The sequence below is a fragment of the Columba livia genome, chromosome 2 (genome assembly GCF_036013475.1).
Source record: "Columba livia isolate bColLiv1 breed racing homer chromosome 2, bColLiv1.pat.W.v2, whole genome shotgun sequence".
Lineage (NCBI taxonomy): Eukaryota > Metazoa > Chordata > Aves > Columbiformes > Columbidae > Columba > Columba livia.
The window spans coordinates 142,633,713-142,650,303 of NC_088603.1; the positions used below are offsets into that span (position 1 = coordinate 142,633,713).

The 16,591-nt window shown below is 40.5% G+C and overlaps 1 protein-coding gene and 1 non-coding gene across 8 annotated transcripts in view; both read left to right on the forward strand.

Moving 5' to 3' along the window:
• OXR1 (oxidation resistance 1) overlaps positions 1-16,591 on the forward strand; it is a 286,476-nt gene that overhangs the window by 19,597 nt on the left and 250,288 nt on the right. The gene's annotated exons all lie outside the window — the stretch shown is intronic.
• Positions 3,696-3,778, forward strand: TRNAL-CAG (transfer RNA leucine (anticodon CAG)). Its single transcript has one exon. It is a non-coding gene; the product is annotated as a tRNA-Leu (tRNA).

Below are 16,591 nucleotides of genomic sequence, written 5' to 3' on the forward strand. Positions count from 1 at the left end.
TACAACAAAGCTGCACTGGGGTTTTACCTGTTTCCATCTTCTGGGTGTTTCTGAATCTTTCAGATTCTGCTGTGCAACACTCATATCTAATTCCTTAGGGCGCTGAAGGTGAGCAGGATGGCCTGTTGATTGTTTGTGTCTTTCTTGCAAAATCTGCAGCTAGGACTGATTTTATTGAAGTTGCAGACTCTTGCAGGTTAGTGGCTGCATACTGGTGTCGGAACGGAACCTCCTGTATCCAGCTTCCCAGAATCTGTAAAAACTGATGCTCTCCAAAGTTTCTTAAGTAGTTGTAATAAATTTTAGTTTAGAATGTGCAGTAAGGCCAAGAAAGATATGCATGAGCAGTTTCACTTCTGCACATTGGGTAATTTTCTCAGCTTATTAATTAGGTTTGCCAGGATTTGCAGTTTGCCTGCATGTTGCCTGATATTCTGCCTTGCTGAAGACTATTATTGAATCTCTACAAATGGGATTTCCTGGGCTCAACTCCTTGTGTGGGTTTGTTTTGCACTTTTTTAGGAGATACTCTCAACTGAGTCCTTTGAAGCTGTCTCACCAGGTGAAGGTGACTCACTCCAGGAGATTGCACCCCAGATTCATTAGTTTACCCAAATTCTTAACCAGCCCTAATCAGTTTCCCATACTACCCAAAATAAAGACTTATTGTGGTTGCAAAAACTGGAATATTTACATTAACCTTGACAAGAACTATTTTACAGTTGTTGTAGTACCTCTCATTATAGAATCATAGAATAATTTGAGTTGGAAGGAACCCTCAGAGCTCATCTAGTCCAACCCCCCCGTAACATTTCACCGTGTGGGTTTGGATGTCCGAAATACAACTCCCATCTGCTTTGTGAGGTTTATTAAAAACACTGCGGTTTCACAGGAGGGGTTGCCCTCTGCAAGCCGCTCCTCACTCAAGGCATCTGAAGATCCTTCCAGGATATTAATCTTTCATGAAGCTCTTAACGTCTATTGCAGGTACAGATACTTTTCACACGTACGAGTTAGGAGTATGGTAACAGTCTCATAGAATCACATTAATGCTTTGGCTTGGAAGGGACCTTCAAAGCTCATCTGGTCCACCCCCCTGCAATGAGCAGGGACATCTGCAACTAGATCAGGTTGCTCAGAGCCCCATCCAGCCTGGCCTTGAATGTTCCCAAGGATGTGTTAGAGCCAAAGATGTGTGAGTCTGGTCTTGTGTGATACCTGCTCCCTGAAAAACTCCCTAAAAAAAAGAAGTTGTCAGTCATATGTTTGAAGCAGCAAGTGACCTGGTGTGCAGTAGGACCGTCTGGGCAGCCCTCTCCAAAACCCTGCAGAGCTCTCATCTGTGTTTGGCATGGCTGGAAGCCAGAGGGCTGTCTTCCAAACTCGTGTGCTGTGATTTGGATTCATGGCTTATCAGCATTTGAGAAGATGCAAGCCTGTGGCTAATGACTCATGCAAAAAACATGTAGCTGGATAGGTCTGAATAGGTGCCTCTCAGAGTACTCATTTCAAATATTTTGAGAAGAATGACTGGTTTTACCTGGATTTGTGGTGAGAAAAAGATTTCCAAAGACAAACACCAGATAAATAAAGTGGAATCTAAACCCTAAGGTTTCTTCTCCTGAAAATCTGTATTTCAATGTTGATAATTTATCCTTCTGTTGCAGTTAAGATTTTGAGAGCTAAACTGAAGATAAGCATGTAGTAATCTAGCTTTGCTGTTTCATTTTCCTCTTACATAAAAGCCCATTAGTGAGCTCCAAAAGAACCCAAACTCCAAAAGAATGACCATAGCAAAAAGAAAATTAAGGAGGGAAAAACAAAAACAAAAAAAAGGAGCAATTGTTCATTCTTATGACACATTACTCACAGTTATGATAGCTCAGGTCTATAAGCTATAGGATGTTAAATATTCTGCTTACCCATGTGTTTGATTCAACACATAGTAAGGCAGCTCAGGAAGCCTGATGTGTCTAGTACTTTCTTGGAGTTTTTATTCTTCCCCTACAAAACAACGTTTCTGAGTCTCCAGCAGGTCACTGCACTCCAGTCAGTTTACGCCATGTGGTACCCAGGCATGTTGTGTTTCTCTGTACCTGTCCCAAAGGCAACATGCAGGTGTTACAGTTTTGGACTTCAGATACAGTCTTTTGCATCTCAGAGGAAAATCCTTGGTGCTGGAGATCCCTTGGTTGTTTCTGCCAGACATCCAGTTAATGCCATGCAGTGCAGAGAGGACTATGCATGTTTGTTGTAGTAACCTGTGGATACCCTGTTTGACCCTTCATTTCCGGCTCCCCCTCAAAGCCACCCAAGATATGCTACGAAAACCTTCCAAACAGTTAAAATGAGGTAGTTGTTTTGTTTTTCTTTCCTGTGGTTTTGTCTTCCCCCCGTTTCGTTCAGGCCATAAATCTCATACCTTCGACCAAAGGACTTCTTTTCCCACAGAATTTAGGTGAGATATCATACCAATAGCTGCCAGAAGACATCTCTCCAACTCTTGCATTGTGTCTTCGAAGAGGATTGATTTCCTTATCAGATTTTGACTAGTAAATCACCACATGTGAAAAGGGATCAGTATTAATACTCAGATTTAACTCATGGTGTCTAATGTTTTATCTTGCTCATCACAGACTTAACAAGAACAAATGTTGGCTTCTGCACCTGGGACAGAGTAATGCTGGGTTCACATATAAATTGGGAGAGGAGAGGCTGGAGAGCAGCCCTTCAGAAAGGTGTCTGAGGGTGACCTCGAGGTTTTGGAGCTGCTGGCTGGAGACCCAAACACCTATGTTGTGATCAGAGTACCGCGTCCAGCACTTTGGGCTCCCCAGTGCTAGAAAGACCTTGACAAACTGGAGCCAGAAGAAAAATTGGTGTCTCCAAACAGTACAAACTGTTTTCCTCCAGTAACAGTGCCAAATAAAATCAGTTAAAAATTTCGGAGCAATCGAGTAGAGATAACAGCTTTTTTGTTCCCCAGGGTTCTGGGGAATAATTACTTCTTGAAGCCAGAGGTAAACTTGCCATTTCTCATAGTCAGTTTCTGGTTGTCTCATTCCAAAATTTGATTTTTCTCTTCAATTTACATTCCAAACAGAGCCATTAAATTGTACAGCTGATACTTCCACACAAGTGTACCTCTTGCCTTCTAGATTGACTTTTTCTCCCAAATCCTGACCAAAATTGTGTATTTAGAGCATCCTGGATGCAGCCTTCAAGTACATGAATTCTTTGTATAAAAATGCAGCATGGGCACATACAGTTTGTCTTGGCGTCACGGTCCCTTTTCAAATGTCACAAAGAATCCTCACCATGAACAACCCGCACCTGTCTCAAGAGGATTTTCATAGACACTGCAGGAAACAAATCAGCATGCAGCAATGCCCTTGTGCAACATAACACATTTTTATTCATTCCTGTACACCTTCAAACTTCTGCTACATGGCAACAGATGTGCAACAGCCACTGCTTCTTTCTTAACGTCGTAACACTCAGGTACACACAGAAAGAAACAGCCACATGTAGCAAATTAACATAAGTTATTAAAGTGACATTAGATTCAACACAATGTACGTTTTTGTTTGAAATATTTTTGAACATCCTCTGTATGAGAAAAGTAGTACAATACAGCATCACTAAAAGGTCTGCAAATATACGGATCACGCAGTAGGAAAACCAGCGTGCTGTGGGTCAGGATGGCCGAGCGGTCTAAGGCGCTGCGTTCAGGTCGCAGTCTCCTCTGGAGGCGTGGGTTCGAATCCCACTTCTGACAGGTACCTTTTGGTTTGGGACACCTCACGTGTGTGCTACCAGCGGTTGCTCCTTAGAGCTCAATTCTATGGACAGTCCTCTTCAATATATTTACCAATGATCTGGATGCAGGGCTTGAAGACACCATTAGCAACTTTGCTGACACCAAACTGGGAGGTCTTGCAGAGGAATCTAGACAGATCTGAGCTTTGGGCCATGATGAATGGGATGGAATTTAACAGGTCAAAATGCTGGATCCTGCACCTGGCACAGAGTAACACTGGCCACAAGTATAAACTGGGAGAGGAGCTGCTGGAGAGAATGGTCCCTGCAGAAAGGTGTCTGGGGGTGCTGCTTGCCATGAAGCTCAGTACGAGTCAGCTGTGTGTGCCCTGGCAGCCAAGGGGACAAACCCCATCCTGGGGGCATCAAAGCCAGCATCGGCAGCTGGGCAAAGGAGAAGATTGTCCTGCTGTGTTCAGTGTTGGTGCAGCCTCACCTTGAGCACTGTGTGCAGTTCTGGGACCCACCAGTTAAGAAGAGTGTGAAGGTCCTTGAAGGTGTCCAGAGGAGGGCAGCAAAGCCAGTGAAAGGGCTGGAAGGAATGTCCTGTGAGGAGCAGCTGAGGACTTTGGGCTTGTCTAGTTTGGAGAAAAGGAGACCGAGGGGCAACCCCATTGCTCTCTACAGCTTCCTGAGGACGGGACGAGGAGAAGGATGTGCTGAGCTCCCTGGATCCAGTGGCAGGACAAATGGCTCAAAGCTGCATCAGGAATGGTTAAGATTATATTAGGAAGCATCATGTTGTGGAGACAGTGGTCAAACACACTGGAACAGGATTCCTAGAGGGGTGGTCAATGCCCCAAGGCTGTCGGTGTTTAAGAGGCATTTGGTCAGTGCCCTTAACAACATGCATTAAGTTGTGGTCAGCCCTGGGTTGGTCAGGCAGTTGGAATAGATGATGGTTGTAGGTCCCTTCCAACTGAAATTGTCTGTTCTACTAAAATATTCTCTAACTTGTTAATTACAAAAACTGTCATATTAGCATTTCTGCTCTCCCACCTTTTTAAGCTACAGACAGGTTTTTTTGTAACCTTCGTTAACTGTCCTTTCAGGGAAATTAAAGTTTGTTGGACCAGGTTGAAGTGGTTAGTGTTCTTCCTACTGTGTGATTCAGATCATGTCTGTGAAGAAAAAAAATGAGACGAATGCACAGGAATAGAGAAGGAAGAAAACAGTGAGGAATGGCATGCATCATCTGTTCCTTGTACTGACTTACAGAGCTGCTAGAGAAAGATAAGTATGACACAGGTACCTGTTCAGAGACCTGGCAAAGCTGTATCAGCTCAGGACTGTGTAAGACCTTGCTTTGAGCTGCCTTCCTGGTCAAATGCTACATTGCTATTGCATAGTATGAGGTTCTGACAGTCTAGGCCTGACTTTTTTCTTTTTTTTTTTTGGGGGCTGGGGACAGGGACAAGGAAGTAGACTGAAGACTAGAACAATTAAGAGGAAAAAGAAACACATCAAAGATTTTCAGAGTTTGCCTGAAACTTTAAGACACAGGAAAATAATCTTAATCTCTTATTCTCTAACTTGTTTTTTTTTTCTTACCAGCTCTTAGCCTGAGGGGAGCAAAGGTCCAACAGCATCGCAGTATTTCCTGTACTTCTACATGACTGAGCATGGTTTCATTCAGTCTACCTCTTCTAGCTTTAATGTCAAAGTCCCTCTGATGAGTGATGGACTAGGTATTTTATTATTTTTATTTATTAGTCAAGCCTTAAGTCATATAAAGTTAATGATTTTCACACTGAAATATATAGGAAGCTGGCTGAAGCAACCACAGAACACATTAATAAATTCTTTTTGAGAAGTGTAATAAGTTGTTGAGTTTCCAGAGTTTACAAAACACAAGACAGGGAATTACTAGCTGTGTAGGAATGCTAGGGGAAAAAACAAAAGACCAAAAACCAAAACAAAACTGAGAAAAGCACAGCAAACTGAATGTTAGCTACCAATGCAGACTGCTGAGGAAGAAAAAAGAAAATGGAACTCCAACATAGAACCAGGGCTGCCATACATAAGATAATAAATCATTCCTATTTTACTGAGCTTGTCGTGGAATACTGTCTCCAGTTTTGGGCATCCACATTTTAAAACATGAAGAAGTCTAGAAAATGTGACCTCTAGGAAAAATGGAATTCTAAGGGAATGTTCGAACTAAAAAAGAAATACACTAGGGATAAATGAGAACAGTGCTCAAATATACGAAATGCTTTTGTGAGAAAAAGGCTAAAGAATTGTTCTCCATGTGTGCTGGGAAAGTAACAAATGATGAGCTTAAGTTGTGACAAAGAATATTATTTTCAGGAACAAATTTCTGATATTTAGCATAACAAAGTCATATTTCGGCTTGTACAACCTCCATCCTTTGAGGTTTTTGTGAACATGTTATAGTTAAGCCAATATATATTAGATATGGCTTAAACACATATCATTTTGCTTTGAGCAAGGAGTATAAAATAAGTAGTCTCCTGGTCACTTTTAGCCTTTTATCTCTCTTCTCTGTTCACTAAATTTCTGATGCTGTGATCCACTGATTCTTTGTTCCACCTGCCTGTCAAACACAGGCTTAACATAGCTGAGCCCAACATCTTTGGATGGTTTTAGTTTTGGGGTAATTCTCTCTTTTTCTCTTTTTTTTTTGCTGATCTTGTAAAACAGTTTAATGTGTCTCATAAGAATTGTTTCTTCCGTGAGAGTTAATTTTGTAACTTCCTGACTTACCATGAATTCTGTTCTGCTTGGGAAGGAAAATGGTAGGACTTGGTCTGTGGAAGTGGAAGGTCACAATGTGACTGCAGCCCGTGTTCTTCAGAATAGGACCAGGGGAGTGAAATTATGAAGAATCACCTTCAGGGGCCACAGTCATGCATGAGCCTTTTTTATTATGATGAATCCACCTTAGCTTCAGCTGTGCTTGGTGGGATGAAATCTGCATAGTGCCAAGAAATGTAATACTTTGTGTAACCTTTGATCTAAAAGACCTGTTCAGCAGTTCTTAGAGATCTGGCCCAAAAGGTTTAAGATTGACACAGTCTATGGAGTGCATCACTCTTAGATCTGATTCCAGCTGAGGACTTCACTGTGTAGTCAGCTTTCTTCTTGAAAAGGAGCAGAGGTGGGAAACAGCAAGGCTGGAAATATATTTATATAGATATAGATATAGATATAGATATAGATATAGATATAGATATAGATATAGATATAGATATAGATATAGATATAGATATAGATATAGATATAGATATAGATATAGATATAGATATAGATAGTGAAAGGAAAATAAGGTATTGTAAATATTTTATATTGCCATTTCTCCATGTCTGGCTTTCAAAAGATAAGATAAAAATGATTAATGTCATTAAATGAATGGCATTGTGACAACCACAGTGATTATGAATGAAGGGGATTTTTTTTTGTGTTGGTAATATAGGAATAAATATGTAGACATGCCAGCTGGTTGGGGAGACTTTTAGTTAGCAAACTGAGAAGAAGCATTTGTAATACAGTAGGAAGGTCTGCATTGTCATATCTTGGGATATACTGTTTAACCAGCTAATGACTAAGCATAAATACCCTTCCCATTGTATTGAGTAAATGTCATTCTCTCTTTATTTTCCTCCTTTTGAATATTACAGATTAGATTAAGTGAAAGTGCTTGAGTACTTATTTAATAAGAAACTGATGTGTTGAAATTACTATTTTATATCCTTCAGTATAGTTAAGTGACATCTTTAATTTTAGATATAAGTATTTATGACTGGAACTGTAGTTAAAATGAAAATCACTATCATAGCATTAGTTTAAAAGTCAAAATGTGAAAAACAGAATCAATATATTTTTTAGATGTAGCTACTACTGTTGTTGTTATTAATAGCATCTGTAATCAGGTACAAAATAGATTATAACGCTTCTTTTTATGAAGATAGCTAATAAACTTGTCTGTTTGACATATTCTGCTTTGTCTGGGTCATACTCACTCCGCTCTGTTTTGAAGTAGTCCAGATAACTACAGCCAAAGCTCATCTCCAAGTTTTCATCCTCCAAAGGCTTTTATATTTGTTTTGGCTGATTAAAGACTCAGATCTGTATAATTCTGTTCCCTGTCATTGATCACATTTAGCTGACATTATTTTATTCTGGGGAGAGAGGGCTTTTATCTGTTAAGAAATACAATACTTGTGAAATACTGAACTGAGCTTACAGGACCACTATATTTCATAGTAGTGCAAAAGAGTACAGGAAAGATAGCAGTTCATCTGCTTTGATCCCAGAAACTGTTTTATCTCTATATCTCTGTTTCTGTGGAATTACTTATAATTCCTGCAGTCCTCCCTCTGCTGCTGTAAATTATATAACTGTTATATTTTGACTGCAGCATTAGAAAATGATACATAGAAATCTGGTAGTTTCTGAAATGGTTTGTACTCAGACAGAATACAGACTGTTGCATTGGGTTTGTGTGGCGAGGGTTTGGTAGCGGGAGTGCTGCAGGGGTGGCTTCTGTGAGCAGATGTCAGGAGCTGCCCCCGTGTCTGACAGAGCCCATTCCGGGCTTTCCAAGATGGACCCACCACTGGCCAAAGCTGAGCCCATCAGTGACACTGGCGGCACCTCTGTGATAACACAGCTGTGTGGCAGCTGGAAGAGAGGAGTGAGGGGGGATGGGGAGGGCAAAGAGAGAAACAGCCCTGCAGACACCAAGGTCAGAGAAGAAGGAGGCAGGAGGTGCTCCAGGCACCGGAGCAGAGATTCCCCTGCAGCCTGTGGTTCAGACCGTGGTAAAGTCACCTGTCCTGCAGCCCATGGAGGTCATGGTGGAGCAGAGATCCACCTGCAGCCTGTGGAGGACCCCGTGCTTGAGCAGGCAGATGCCCAAAGGAGTCTGTGACCCTGTGGAAAGCCCACACTGGAGCAGGCTCCCGGCAGGACCTGTGGCCCCATGGAGAGAGGAGCCCAGGCTGGAGCAGGTTTGCTGGCAGGATTGTGACCCCATGGGGGACCCACGCTGGAGCAATCTGTTCCTGAAGAACTGCACCCCATGGAAGGGACCCATGCTGGAGCAGTTCATGAAGGACTGGATCCCATGGCAGGGACCCCACACTGGAGCAGAGGAGGAGTGTGAGGAGGAAGGAGCAGCAGAGATGAAACACTGTGGGCTGACCACAACCCCCATTCTCTGTCCCCCTTCACTGCCTGTGAGAGAAGGTCAAGTCAGAAGTGACATTGAGCCCCAGAAGAAGGGAGGGGTGGAGAAAAGTGGTTTTAGATATGCTTTCATTTCTCATTATCCTACTCTGTTACAATTAATTGGCAATAAAATTAAATTAATTTCCCCAAGACAAGTTTGTTTTGCCTGTGCTGGTAACTGGTGAGTGATCTGATCTCCCTGTCCCATCTTGACCCATGAGCTCTTCCATCTTATTTTCTCCCCTTGCCTTGCTGAGGAAGGGAACTAAGAGAGCAGCTGGGTGGGCACCTGATGGCCAGACAAGGTCAACACACTTGGTTTTATATTTATTGTGTATGTGGGATATGCAGTCTGAGAGGTTACACTTTTTCTGTGCAGATTAAGACCTGTCTTTAGGATGCCTTTTAAAAGTAATTTTACAGAGGGTACAAATATTTCTTAATGATTTTCAATTTAATGATGACTTGAGAAGTTATGACCTGGATTTGTCTCTGACTCTGATGTCTCCTTATAAAACTGCTATTCCAGAGTTCACAGATGCTCTCCTTGTGCCAATGTTATCTGTGCTGTAAACTACATCATTGAAATTATCCGACCTGTTAAATTTTTTTCTAATGGAAATACTGCATTTTAGCTTTTTTTTTTTTTTTTTTTTTAAATGAGAGGGGATATTAATCTGATTCATTTCAGCTGCCTGGCTTCAGTGTAGTCCTATATGGCATTGTATTTGTACAATGTATTTATACCAGGATGGGCCTGAAGAGAATAACACCTCACTTGCTACTGGAAGAAATTTGTCATGGAGCTATGTGTGAAAGCAGCAGCCGGCCTGCTGCAAGGGATGGTGGTTTCTTCAGATTTGATGAACACATGAAGTTCATGATCCTTTTGTGTCTACTTGAGAAATTCTTGATTTTGCGGGAGAGGAGAGGGGTGCGTAAATATCTCAAACTTTACATCATATAGGAGCTCTGAAGGAACCATGGCATCTACCATTTATGTCTCAGGAGATACCGTTTTTTTTCACCTGTGTTCATTGACTTCAGCTGAGCTTTTAGAAAGGATTTTTTTAGCCTAGTTTTTTAGCCTACTATTATTTTCCACTGTAGTGGGTTTTTTTGTTGTTTGTTTGTTTGTTTTCCCCAAACTTCAGCAGGCTTTATAACTCTGTAAATAAAGAAAGACAATGAAATCTTGATCAGTCCTGGTTACTCTCTGTGAATCTCCTCTGTATGCATGCAGTTTTCTGTTCATAGACACGTCCACTACTTAATAATAAATAATTGATAGTTCAGCAATTGTGCCTAGAGATGGAGAAGCGGTCTTTACCCCCGCTTCCCCCCGCCTTAGATTTCCAAGGAACTTAGATTTTAAGATGATCTAAAGGATGTAGAGGAATGTCCTTTTATCCTGAAATCATAGGAAAGGAGGCTGTGTGTGCTGCCGTGAAGGTGAAGGAGGGCAGAATACCCAGTGCAAATGGTTGGTTGTTTTTGTGTTTTTATCTCTCTTATTTAAAAAAATCACTCCATTTCTGTAGTATGCTCACAGAGAGCATGCTAAGAGATGTTTTCTCTCCTACTACAGTAGTTAGGATTTACCTTGAATTACCTACGGGCAAAGGTGGATGATCTAACAGGGAATGAGCGATAGAGCATACGTATATCTCTGTGTTGTATATACTATGTGGATTTTTTGGCAGAAGATGCACTTAGTCATGAGAAAGATACATATGTGGTATTGTACAGTGTAGAAAAGGAAAATAAACAAAAGAAAGCAAATGGAAATGAATGATATTGTGGGGCTTTGGTGATCATATTATTAAAAAAAAAAAAAAAAAGAAAGACGAGGGTTTAAAAACAAAGGATGAAAGACGAATTATCAGATGAGGTCACTCAAGCTGTCACTGGGATGAGGAGGCAAGCTGGTAATTCTTTTCTGTTGTTGTTGTCTTAAGACCAGCAATATTTAACTTCATTTTGGAAGAGAACATCTGTCATGGAAACTGTGATTCAAATGAAAAGCATACAGCAATCATAATGTAATTAATTTGTAAAGGAAAAACTGGAAGTGTAAGAAGATTAAATTAACAGGATTACAAATGTAATCTTAACAGACAATAGTATTAGATCTTTGGCAACCATGTGCTTGCTGTAAAAGACTGTTGACATATGAAACAATCACCACAGTCAAATATATGAAGTTAATTTCTCTATTTCTAAAATACTTTCCCTTCAGATACCAGAAAAACGTAAATGAAGAAATACAGAATTAATACTTCTGAATGGCCATGATGTTGGCTGCCCTCATTGTTTACAGTAGGCGAAATGAATTATTTATTAAACTCTTGGTTCCGAACTGACCTTTGATCAAGAACAGAAGGCAGTCGGGTTTATTTCACTGCAATAAGAATTGCTGTCAGATATTTCCTTTACGTTTCAGATAAATCAGTCTTTACATTAGTAACTACCTTTCATTTTTCTCTGTTTGAGTAGGACTTCATTTGATTGGCTCATTTATTTTCATTTATCATTTAGTTGCTTAAGAAGCCACTAACGAGTTAGCTCCAAGAGCTGCCAAACTAAACCTTTAATTGTTTGTTTGAATTTTAAGGTGTACTTCCTTCAAGTGTTGAGGTAATTAAAAGAAAAGAAAAGAATAAAGCTAGACTATATAGAGAATAAATGTGTTGCATGTTTCATAATGGTTTGAAGAAATTATTTCCTTTCATTTTGAAATGGTTGGCTGTGCAGTATGCTAAAAAGGCTGAAATAAGTGATGTAAGGCAGAGTTTCACAGAGCTTAAGGCCAGAAGTAATCAATCTCACCATTTGTATCCATGGGCCATTGCATTTCTTCTGGTTAACGCTGAGTGATCCCTATGTCTTTGACTAGACATGGCCTGTGTTTTTTGAAGCAAAGCTTTCAGGAAGATGTCGTCATCATACTTAAGTTTCTTATTATACTGCAAAGGGCTACTACTTGTAAAACCATTTCTCACATTGCTTTGTGCCTTAGTTTTTTTACACTGTTGTGTAAAGTGCTTGAAAATTCAGGTGACATTTTCTTGCCTTATCTGTTTTGGATGTGTCTGCATATCATATCACCTGGCTCCTTTTACTCTGAGCATTCAGACTATACAGTTCCTCGAGTATGGCAGAGGGCAGACATTTACAGGAGAAAGCCAGTGTTTTCAAAAGAGAGAAGAGAAGAAAAACAGGGACCTACCTAAAATGTTCTGCTTTTCATATCTCTAAGCATGTTGATGTGTTTACAAGAATGTTTTTTTTCTAAATGCCAGCAAATCAGTAACTTTTAATAACATACAGCATTTGGGTTTAATGCTATATTGTTGAGACACACTGATACCAAGATTATATGTTTTTAGTCTGGTGGTACTAGGTGGAATTACTCAAAAGGCCTCAAATGTATGAAAATACAGTTTAGCAAAATAAATGTCATGTGGTTTAGCGGGTGATTTAGCTGAATGAAGGGAAGTGTTTAGATAATATTGTAATCTTTCAGATGGGCCCATCGAGGCAGAGGCCCTGCCTTTGGGATGCAAGTGGAAAGAACTTAGAGCAATGTTTGTTAAGTGTCATATGTGCACTTTGCAACGTACTTATAAAGTTTGAATGATGTTTAAGAGCCTTGAGTTCTTTTGCTTTATTAGTAATGTTTGTTATTTTTGTAAGTGATTATGGTTAGTGAAGTACAACAGTTACTGGTTTTGGTAAACGGAGAAGTTATGTTTTCACTGAGTGATTGCTTTGAGGCAAGGATAGAATTAGGAATATTTCTAGTTAATGTCATGCTTTCCTTGCTTGTTGATTTGTTTTGCGGCAGTCTTTATCCAGAGTTAGCCTGAATTAACTGACTGCCAAGTCTTACTTAGAGTTTTCCTTTCCTTTTGACTGCAGGTATAATACTTATATCAAAAGCCATCACTTTTTGTCCTTAATGTAGTAGCATAGCAAAGATTTCCTGAAGTGCAAAAATTTTTTCATCTCCATTACCTCTCATTGTCACTTCATCGTACTGTAACTTAAATAAGTTCTGTGTGGTCCATGTTCATTTTCCCTTGCTTAAGTACTGAACTAGAGTTCTCTCACTTATTTCTGTTTTTAGTATCTTCTTCACTTGTTTGCTTCTGCAAAAAAAATGTAGACTAGTGATGCTGGTAATAAACTTCTCTTGTATTTCATGTGTCCACAGTGCTGTGGGTACTGGAGTCACTCCCTTTCCATTCTTTAGGTTATTTCTTTTGAATTGATAACATTCAGTGTAACTCCAAAACCTTTTCCCTTTATATATAGTTCTTTTTATTTCAAAGGTAACAATTCTAAAAAATCTTTGGATTCGTTGCTGCTTTGTGACTCAGTATTTCCCTTTGCCTATGGAAGGTATTTTATTCTGCTCTTACTTTTCAAGGCTTACTGTGCATAATAACAATTGGTTTCCAAGGTCTTGCCTGATCTGCTTATTGCCCCCTCCTAGCTTTCAATATCTTTCAACTCGACAAAGGTTTGTATTTTGATTTATTTTGTTCCTGTTTGCTGCTTGTAGTCCTCTGTATAAGTATACTGAATCTTCCTCTTCTGAGAATAATTTAATATGATTTGTTTTTCTAACTTTTCCAGAACAGAAATTTTAAAGTGTTTTCTTTATGCTATTTCCTTAAAACTAAAATCATCAGTAGTCTTCCTATCATTATACTTGTACCCACATCATGTTTTAATTATCCAAATTTCAACCATCATTTCACACCCCCGTCCACATTTTTCTTTCTTTATGTGTAGACTCATAGGATCACAGGATAACTCAAGTTGGAGGGGACCTCAGGAGGAATCTAGTCCATCCTTCTGCTCAAAGCAAGGTCAGCTGTGAGATCAGTCTGGGTTGCTTCAGGCTTTATTCAGATGGATTGTGAAAAACTTGAAGGAAGGAGGCTGCTTAGTTGTGCTCATGGCAAAAAGCATACCATGTGTCACTGTGAAGAGCCTGGCTCCATGTTCTCGATAACCTCCCTGTTGGTACTGGGAAGCCATTATGTCCCCTGAAGGCACCTGTTCTCCAGGCTGGAGCAGCCCAGCACCCCCAGCCTCTCCTCACAGGGCTCCAGCCCCACCACACTGGGGGCCCGATGCTGAACTGGCCCCAGTTTATCAGTGTGCATGGAGATGAGGGTGCAGAACTGGATGCAGTCTTTCAGAAATTACTTGATGATCTCTGAATAAGGGGGTGATGATCCCTTCCCTGTTTGCTGGCCATGCTCCTGCTAATGAAGCCTGGGATGCTCTTGTCCATCTCTGCTGCCCAGGCACGCTGTGGGCCTGGGCTCAGCTTGCTGCCCCTGGGGGCTTCCAGATAGGCAGCACCCAGCCTGTGCCGCTGCAAGACCTTCTTCCTTCCCTTCTGCAGGACTTTGTGTTTGTCCTTGCTGAATTTCTAAAGGTCCCTGTCAGCTCATCCCTGTCCAAGTCCCCCTGGGTGACAGCCCTGGTTTCCTTTCATTTGGTGCCATCTGCAAACTTGATGGCAGTGCAGCCCATTGCCTCCTCCAGGTCATTGATAAAGATCTTCTTTTGTAATTCTGTATGAACATTTTACGCCATATTTAACACTATAATACAATAGTTTCTTAACAGAAGATATTTTTATTCATTATACTTGTGCTCACATTTCCGTGGGTTTGAGCAGTCACTGCGAATCTCAGTAAATTATGCTTAAATATATCTGGTGTAAATGAAAACACTTAGTGAATTTTGGTGACAGTTTTTCTTTATAAAATGGCATCTTTAAGACATCATTTTAGGAATCACTATTGCTACTAAGAAGTTTCTCATTTTGGAAGTTGTAGCCTTCAGAATTTATCTTCAAGCAGATAAATGATATTTCTCATCTGTTCCAGTGCAAAGTGAGTCTGCTTCCTTTAAACAGCCTTTCTTAGCAGTTTAATGTGGCTGTTTAGAAGACAGCAAGGACAGTTCTCCCAAGCTGTTCTGCCGCTTTGCCCTGGGGATGGTACCTTCCTCCAGAGAGGGATGAAGTTCAGGGGAAAGGCAGGAGCTGTCCAGTTACCCTCACTAAGCTGGTGAAATGCTATAGGGGACATTTACGTGCAAAAAAAATTCTGTGCAAGGGAGAAAACCATCCAGAATCCAAATTAATGTTTCGTTTAATATATTTGGTGACCGTATCAGTCTTTTTTTCAAAAAAAAAGGCAGATAGTTGTGCCTCAAGGAAAAGGAAGGTGGTGCTACCAGAACAGTTTCTGCTGACACAGATGGCAACATATCCAACACCTTGTTCTTCTGACTTTTGCACCAGTCACCTTCAAGGGAGGATGCTTCAGCTATTCAGCAATTTTATACCTGTTGGTTTTCCTCAAATAGCTTGTCCTGTTTTCTGAGAAAGTGCAACACCTTATGTCATCACTAACATTATTATTTATATCCAAGAAGCCCTTGAAAGCATCAGAGCCCTTCAGTTAATGTTCTTATGAACGTAAAGGTGGTCTTACCTACTAATATAAGATGCTTAAAATATAGTAAATGCTTGTGAATGGTGTTCTTTAGTAGAAACAGAGAAGATCATCAAATGATTTATTAAAGTGGGGTTAAAATTTTCAGTGTCAAGTTCCACTGATCCTCCTGGGGTCATAAGTGACTGTGTCATTTTCAAATACGAGACCTGGCTTTCCAGGTCACAACCTGAATAATGCTGAAAATTAAATTAAGGAGCTTGAACCTTGCTACTTCTAAGAGAAAAGGAACCCCTGACTCAAATCTTCGTAGTGCATTTACAGATTTAGGCTCCACATTGTATAATCAGCTATCTTAAAGGCTTGAGATACTTGCTGTGTGCACCATGGCAGAGGCTGAGTTGCAGTACTTAATCTCATCCATGTTCTGTCTCTGAGCTGCATATCTAACAGTGTAGGCTCCCACTTAACCTGAAAATCATAAGTAGGGACCTGGAGTGTGATTTCTCAAGACATGAAGGGAATGTGCATGCCCCAAATCCATTGATTTTCAATCCGAGTAGACACTTAGCCTACTTCAAGGCTTTAGAAATTCCCAATCAAGTCAGCTAACTTGAAGCATGCATGCGTTATGCTCTCAATGTAAAGAGAGTGATATTAGTGAGTGTCAGGGAGAATAATTGCATGGGAAGGAAAATGTACTTCAGGCTGATGATATTTGTGCTGCCTGCCCAGCTGCAAGGCTGTGATTCTGGAACAAGAGGGTATGGAAAGGAAGAGGGAGGTTCCCTTTGATTCTTCTTTGCAGCTGTACAAGTGAAGGAGCCACACCAAATGAAACAAACAAACAAAAAAGCTACACAGAGCAAAAAAAGAAATACTTTAAGAGCAACTGGTAAATTGAGATAAAAATGTCACCGCCCAAACCCATAATGAAATATGGTGCTGTGAAAATACCACTTCCTTGCCTGGAGGTAACAAGACATTTTACCTGGTGTCATTTAATCTGGTGTGACATGAAGATGTGAAGTCCCCTTGAGCATCTTACAAATTTAGGAGGGAGTTTGTAGACAAAAATCCTCATGTCAGTCAAG